Genomic DNA, 8,946 nt, shown 5'->3' on the forward strand with positions numbered 1-8,946 from the left:
CCCTTCACCGTTTCTTAAATTGCCGGAGATCCGTAACTCCGATTGGGTTGAAATTTTCATGGGATTCTTATCCATAAATTATCTTTCTTGCGGCGAAAGAAGGACAGCAACCGCCTTACAAGGTGCCCACTACCCACCTGGGCGCGCCTGCCCCCCAGGTGTGCCCTGATAGGTAGTGGGCCCCTCGAGCACCGCCTTGCGTTGATTCTTCTTCCAAAAGTTCACATGTACTCCAGAATAAATCTCCGTAAATTTTTATCGTGTTTGGACTTCGTTTGATATGGATATCCTGCGAAACAAAAAACAAGCAACAAACAGGAACTGGCATTGGGCACTGGATCAATATGTTAGTCCAATAAATCATATAAATTGTTGCCAAAAGTATGTGAAAGTTGTTTAATATTGGCATGAACAATCAAAACTTATAGATACGACGGAGACGTATTAGCATCACCAAGCTTAATCCATGCTCGTCCTCGAGTAGGTAAATGATAAAAAAGATAATTTTTGATGTGGAATGTTACCTAGATAATCTTGATCATATAATCTAATCATGGCTTGAATATTAAGACAAGAGTGATTCAATGCAATAGTATATAATTTGACATAAAGACATCAATACTCAGGCATCCCAACAAACAATCATGTATTTCAAAATATCAATGCTAAAAAACGTTATCCCTACAAAATCATATAGCCTTGTCATGCTCCATCTTCTTAACACAAAGTATTTATGATGTACTACCCCGGTGTCAGGCAAGCAATTTGTTCATACTTTTTAACACGCTTCAGATTTTTCAACTCCCACACAACACATGAGCGCAAGCCGTGGATATAGCACTATGGGTGGAATAGAATGCGGTGGTAGAGATTAATATGGAGAAGACAAAAAAAGTATCACATTAATGCGGCTAATTAATGAGCTATGGAGATGCCCATCAATTGATATCAATGCAAGGAGTAGGGATTACCATGCAACAGATGCGCTAAGAGCTATAAGTGTATGAAAGCTCAACTGAAAACTAGTGAGTGTGCATCCAACTTGCTTGCTCGAAGACCTCGGGCATTTGAGGAATCCCATCATCGGAATATACAAACCAAGTTCTGTATATGAACGTGACAACATAGGAGACTCTCTATATGAAAAACATGGTGCTCCTTTGAAGCACAAGTGTGGCAAAAGATAGTAACAATGCCCCTTCTCTCTTTTTCTCTTATTTTTTTCTTTTCTTTTCTTGGGCTATTTTTGGCCTCTCTTTTTTTCTTTTCTTTTTGTCGGAGTCTCATCCCGACTTGTGGGGGAATCATAGTCTCCATCATCCTTTCCTCAATAGGACATGCTCTAATAATGAATAATGATGATCATCACACTTCTATTTACTTACAACTCAATACCTAGAATAATATGACTCTATATGAATGCCTCTGGCAGTGTACCAGGATGCGCAATGATCTAGCGTAGCAAAGATATCAAAAAATGGACAAGCCCTGAAAATATCATGCTACCTATCTTATGATCATGCAAAGCAATATGATAATGAATGCTCAAGTCATATATATGATGATGATGGAAGTTGCATGACAATATATCTCGGAATGGCTATGAAAATGTCATAATAGGTAGGTATGGTGGCTGTTTTGAGGAAGATATAATAAAGCTTATGTGTGATAGAGCATATCATATCATGGGGTTTGGATGCACCGACGAAGTTTGCATCAACTCTCGAGGTGAGAAAGGGCAATCTCTACTGCAGGATGCTGCTAACGCGACACTACAATCAGAGACCCTTCGACGAAACTGTGTGCGATGCAATAATCGCAAACGGTGATGTAAAAAACCGTCAAAAAAGATGCAAAACGTTTGCGATGGCGGATACATCAAACATGGTCTGGATTTTAGTTGTGTGTGCAATGTGGGGCATACGGTTCAGTACAATGAACTGTTTGTGATGAGGTTGAACAACATAAACGGGCAACGAGATGAAGGTGTGTGCGATATATGGAACAAAAGAAACGGTCAGCCAGATTAAAGTGTGTGTGATAGAGGGCAAACAGTTCACTCGGATGAACTGTTCGCGTTGAGCCAAGAGAACAGAAATGGTTCAATTTAACAAGATGTGTGTGATACGCGGCAAACAGGTCTGTAATCAAAAATATGTGCGAATACCGATAATAACACAGACGATTGCTGCTAATAAGACGTGTGTGTTGTGCGATGGGATTGCATACAGAACAACAACAAACACACACACACACACACACGCACATATATATACATAGACACACACACACACACACACACACACTTATAAGGACATGATTGCATAACCAAATTAAACATCAAATACATAGGTGGCTACTACACACATGATATTTGCACGCACCAAAGTAAACTATTACATGCATAATTACATAGGTGGCTACTACACACATGAAATTTCCACACACCAAAGAAAACTATATATTAGATGCATAATTAACTAGGATAACGATCATCTAATCATCATCAACTTCTTGTGACGCTTGTCGCTATTGCTCTGCTTGTGGCTCAATCCGGCCTCGTTGATTTCGGTAATGAGGAAGTTCCTCATGTCAACGATCCGCCTGTGCATCTCGTAGCATGTGTACACGCTTTTGGCCGCAAACCTGAGGCGAGGTTCATCCAGTTGCCGCGTCCAAGCCCCGTGCCAGGATACGGGATTTGTTCTCTTGCCATCCTGCTTCATCTTTTCGTAGTAGGGGTCGATGATGGCCGTGGCGAGTTGAACCAGGGAGTCCTTCTTCGTGCTGCCCCAAACCCTGTACTGGTCACGGATTTCGACAAGGTTCTTGCAGGCCAAGCCCGTAACCTTGAGCGCCTTTACATCATTGCAGGTTTCCACCGTAGCGAACTTGTAGTCAGTGCTGTTGACAAACCTTGCGAAACGGTCCCAAGGCTCTGTGGCCATGCAGTAGTGAAAGATGAGGACATGATGGCGCATGCACAACTGGGCAACGACAACCTTCTGATCTTTGCCGGGATGACCGCCTGTGTACTGGAGCTCGATGCCGACCACCTTGTACTTGTCTCGAGCAAGCAACTGCTCCACGGTGTTGATGTAGTCGTCCACCATGGCCGGGTCGATGGTGTACACCACCGAGAGATCCGTCTCCCTCGCGTGGGTCTTCACTTTATGCTCGCCGAACTCCATTGGAGTGCCGCTAGATATCCTCTCTGTATGTGTCGTCATGGGTGTGCTTGTTGTGTTGTGGGGCGAGATCGAGAGGTTGGAGAGATTAAGGTTATAATGGCCGCGGGAATTAATGGAGAAGCCGGCCGGCCTGGAATATCTACACCCCCGGATGGTAGTTCTAAATTGCAGCGCGTAACTGCATCGTGGCGACGCGCGCAGCGCAACCGCATGCATATGGCCCCCCTAACGTGATCGTGTGCAGGCCCCAACCGCTGGCACAACACGCACGCAGGGACGCGAGCAGAGCGCTCCGCGGTCGCGTCAATGACGAGCAACCATATATATGCATATAGCAGTTGAACCCGCAAGGAAAAGCTGTCCACAAGCCGAGCGCGTGGTGGTACGTGAGTAGAGCGCGCCGCGGCGCCTAAAGGCGAGCAGACCGCGCCGAGGGACGCGAGCAGAGGCCGGCACAGTGATAGGTAGCAAATAAGACGAACTATGCGAGCGATGTGGGAGACATCAAGCACGAATCAGATTAGAGTTGCGTGTGCGATACGTGGCATACAGTTGATCCACCCGAGCTGTTTGTGATGGAATAAGCCCTGTGTGTTGTGGGCAGATGCTTGCTGGTATACAACCGTCTGCGATTGATGAATTCATGACCGACAGGTTCCCTAGTGTGGTCCGTGTGCGATGTGATATGCTCTATCTATAAAACATCAACATATATACTTATAAGAACAATATTGCATAACCAAATTAAGTAGACAATTACATAAGTGACTACACACATAACATTTCCACACACCAAAGTAAGCAATTACATGCATACTAAACTAGGAGAAACGAGCATCTAATCATCTACATCTTTGTTGCGACGACGTTTGCCATTGCTCTGCTTCCGACTAGATCCCTGGTCGTGAATGGTTAATAAAATCTAAGTCTATTGCATATTAAGGTCAAAATAGTACTACCAATATACGAGTCTCATATGATGTCATTTCAACGATTGTACCACAAATGCCCGAAATATTACAAGGTTCAAATTCCAGAGTTACATGGCTCAAGTTCGAAGATTACAAGGTTCAAACTGATATTAGAAATGAAATTCAGCTCATTCAGCTACAAACGCCCGTGCTGATCAGCTGAACATGGATATAAGAGAGGTTCAAACTAAAAATACAAATCATAAGGCCGGGTTCGAAACCTCATCATTTCTGCAAAGGGATCAGCCGCTGACAAGTCATGTATGGGGTTGACACAATGACTTCTAATTACTCTGTCATATACAGTTCCAATACGAAGTTTAGCTTTTTTGGAGCCTCTTCCATTCTGCAGTAGCTGCCGGCTCTGATCAACAAACCATTCATATTTTCTATATAAATGCATGTTCAACCTCATTACCTTCAGCACCCTTGCTCTGACAACAAAGAACCTGGCGAATATAATCTCCGGTAAGGTCCCTCGGTAGGAGTTCAAAGTAGTTTTTGAGAGATGCAGATCTAGGCATTCGATGTGATTGTCGTTATATTGTATCACATTATCCACCACCGGGCATATTATTATCTGCTAAAGAAGAGAACATATTAGTGCCTACATGTAGTTTTGAACACTAATACATGCCTATTTGGTTTGCAGGATTTGTAAAATGCACCAACGTGCCATCTTCGATCTGACATGATTAACATGGGCATTTGATTACAATCTAGAAAAATGTAGCCTTCTTCACAAGAGGTTGGAGTGGATGGAAAATTCCCTAAGAAAACTAGTACAGATGAATCCAAAGGAGAAATGCTTATGGATTGTAACCATATGAATCAAGCAACCAATATGGGGGGGGGTGTATGTCCTGAAATCCTCCAAAATTCCTTCGGAAATCGTAGTACATTGCCATCGTAAACTTGGAAAAAGGTGCCAAAAATTGAACTCCCTTATGGTTAACATTTAATAGGAAAGGAACATCACCTCGATACAGCTTCTTCAGGCACAGAAAGCATCTCAGGAAACTGACAACGTCGTGCAGGTTGGGGCCGATAGATTCTAGTGCCAAGACCTTCACTGTACACACAATCTGGGTCAAGCTTTTCTGGATGACAGACGAACATACATCTTCAAAATTAGAAATAATGTTGATATCAAGAAGGAGAGGTAGAATGCGACTGTTGTACCGGAACGGGTGTAGATCCAATAACAAGTTCGAAGTATTTGACAGACGAGTAGCCCACCACTGTCATTTTCGACATAGGAATGACATTGATTCTTGTTGGACCTTGTTGATCAACTACAAGTAATTTCTCAAGTGAAGGTGTGTCCTCAATGACCATATTGTGGTCCACCTTTTGTGATCTCTCGTTGTAGCACCAGCAACACAGATAAATAGTCCAGAGAGTCATGGAGGTGATGTGAAAGCTACTCGACCAATTCATCGCCTGAAGACGAAGAAACTCGAGTGCAGTATAGCCGCGGAGCAGGTGAGGGAGTCCTGGACTAACGGGTCCTCGGGCGTCAGGCCTGTTGGACATGGGCCGGACTAATGGGCTGTGAAGATACAAGATCGAAGACTTTCTCCTGTGTCCGGATAGGACTCTCCTTGGCGTGGAAGGCAAGCTTGGCGACCAAATATGAAGATTCCTTTCTCTGTAACCGACCTTGTACAACCCTAGTTCCCTCCGGTGTCTATATAAACCGGAGGGCTTACTCCGGAAAGAGATACATTCATACGGGCTAGACTTTTAGGGTTTTAGCCATTACGATCTCGTGGTAGATCAACTCTTGTAATACTCACATTAATCAAGATCAATCAAGCAGGAAGTAGGGTATTACCTCCATAGAGAGGGCCCGAACCTGGGTAAACATTGTGTCCCTCGTCTTATGTGACCATCGACCTTAGATGCACAGTTCGGGACCCCCTACCCGAGATCCGCCGGTTTTGACACCGACATTGGTGCTTTCATTAAGAGTTCTATTGTGCCGCCCCCAAAAGGTTCGATGGCTTCTGCAAACATCAACAACGATGCTGTCCAAGGGGAAACCTTCCTCCCCGGACAGATCTTCGTGTTCGACGGCTTCGCACTGCGGGCCAACTCGCTTGGCCATCTGGAGCAGATCGACAGCTACGCCCCTGGCCATCAGGCCAGATTTGGGAGCTTGAACTACGTCGCGGACATCCGCGGAGACTTGATCTTCGACGGATTTGAGACCACGGCAGCCACTCCCTCTCCCTACGATGAACATGATTTAAATCTATCATTGGACCATTCTCAGGAAATTGCACCTGTAACCGCTCTTACCTTAGATCCAGAGCAGACCGCGCCATCCGAGGACGGGAAGCTCAACCCCACCACGGAGGCCGCAGATTCCGCGGCGTTGGAGCTGCACATAGACTTAACCTCATGTGATATCTGTGTCACCGGAACTCCGGACTCGTCTCCGGCTATAAGCTCCGAACCATGTGCGTCCGCGGGCACTGAGCTTGATCAGTTATCGATCTCCGAATTCAGCGCCGTAGATATCTTCCGGCACTCACCTTTAGGTGATGTGTTAAACTCATTAAGGAATCTATCCTTAGCGGAGGGCTCCCAGCCGAACTATGTCCGGTTTGAACTGAAGGCTGATGACGGGGAATTTCGCTTCCCACCCGCCACCCACTACATAGCCACTTTCAAGGACTTGACCAACATGCTCGATTACGGCTCCGAAGACATCGACAGTATGGACGACGATGCAGATGAGGAGCATGGCCAAAACCCGCCATTTACTGGGCATTAGACGGCCACTTCTTCGTACGACGTATACATGGTGGATACACCCAAAGAGAATAACGGCAAGGACAAGGAAAAGCCAGTCGAGGACGAGTCTCCCAAGACACAACCAAAGCACCGGCGTCAGCGACGCCGCTCTAAATCCCGCCGCAGCAAGGACAGCAACACCAGCACAGGAGACGATCACACTCCGGATGGTGCCGAAGACAGAGAAGATCCCGACGAACAAACGGCCGAACAGGACGATCGGGAAGATGGGCAAGTCAGCCCTAATGAACAGTCCATAAACAACGACTCGGAAGGCAACACTTATCCTCCACCCTCCAAGGATGAGGTGAGCCTTGGCAACGAGGATTTTATCGTGCCTGAGGAACCTCTCAATCAAGAGCGCTTTAAGCGCCAGCTAATAGCCATTGCGAGGAGCCTAAAAAATAAGCAGCAGCAGCTTCAAGCTGATCAAGATCTGCTCAACGATAGATGGACTGACGTTTTTTTTGAACCTGAAACAGTAGGAGCACCTCCTACTGCAATTGAATTAAAAGAATAAAAGTCTGCCAATTACATAGTTATTTACATTCACCCCATTTTGGGGTTGGGGGGGGGGAGTTGGTTTGTTACAAGGTATGTAAGAGAGAAGGAATGAGGTGCTTGTGTTTCTCCTTAACCCTATAAGCTAGGAGAGAGTAGTCCTATTTGAATCTTTTCAGCCAGGAGTCCTTGGATGGTGCTATACCTCTGAAGTGCTTGTTGTTTCGTTCCTTCCAAATGCTCCAGGCTGCTAGAAGAAAATTTTTCATAAACAGCGGCCGAGCCCATGTCTCTTTGGCAACCTCAATATTTTGAAGCCTGGTCCCCCCTTGTTGCCAGGACAAGCCGAAGCTCGCCCAGCAAGGTTGAGTGAACTGACATTCAAAGAACAAATGCTCAACTGTCTCTTCAATGTGCAGTCCACACATGATACAATCATGGTCATCCCCAATATTGTAGTGTCTCCTCTTGAGCATGTTTCTTGTGTTTAAGTGGTCAGAGAGGAGCAGCCATCCAAATACTTTGATCTTCATTGTGGACTTGGATTTCCATAACCATCGGAAAGATTGATGTGCCACTGTGTCTCTGAAGTAGAAGGAGTAGTATTTGTGCGTCGTGAAGGTGGAGGACCCCCAGACATACGTCCACCGGTCATGATCTTGGCGGCTGTCAGAGATGTTTATTGCTGCGGTGTCCAATTGAATTTGCCTGACCTCTGTATGCGCTTGCGGGGACAGTGGTAGGTGAAAGGCCTCTCCGAGCGCCGTGATGCTCAAGAATTCCCGAATAGATATATCTTCGTTATTTGCGAAGGAAAAAGCTCTCGGGTACACTTCTGATAAAATTTGATCACCCCAAAGATCTTTCCAGAATAGCACCGTGCCACCATGAAGTATTTGTGCTTGCGTGATTCCTCGAAGTGTGGGTATTAGTTTGGCAACATCTCTCCACCAGAATGATCCACAAGCATCCATGGTGTGGGGTATCTTATTTTCGTAATACATGGACCAGATGAGTTCTACCCAAGGCAAATCAGAGTGGTTATAGAACTTATGAAGATATTTCAAAAGGAGTGCATCCCCTTGAATTTTGAGGTTAAGAACACCGAGGCCACCAGAAGCCTTGGGTCGGCACACCATATCCCACGAAGCAAGAGAGTTGCATTTGTCCCCTTGTTCTGTTTTTTTGGTCCATAGGCATTTCCGTCGAATTTTGTCAATAAGTTCAATGATTTTTGCTGGAAGCCGAAGTGTGCACAGAGCAACAATGGCTAGAGAAGTAATGACCGAGTTTAGGAGTGAAAGTTTGCCTCCATATGAAATCATGTTCAACGTGGTTGATAACCTCCTTTCAATGCTACACACCAGTGGCATTAGCTCTTGAACTGTGGGTTTTGTTGTGCCCAAAGGGAGTCCTAGGTAAGTGAAGGGCATTTTGCCTACCACACATCCAAGAACATTAGCCAATTCCTCACATTTGGT

The sequence above is a fragment of the Triticum aestivum genome, chromosome 5D, assembly GCF_018294505.1.
Source record: "Triticum aestivum cultivar Chinese Spring chromosome 5D, IWGSC CS RefSeq v2.1, whole genome shotgun sequence".
NCBI classification, from domain to species: domain Eukaryota; kingdom Viridiplantae; phylum Streptophyta; class Magnoliopsida; order Poales; family Poaceae; genus Triticum; species Triticum aestivum.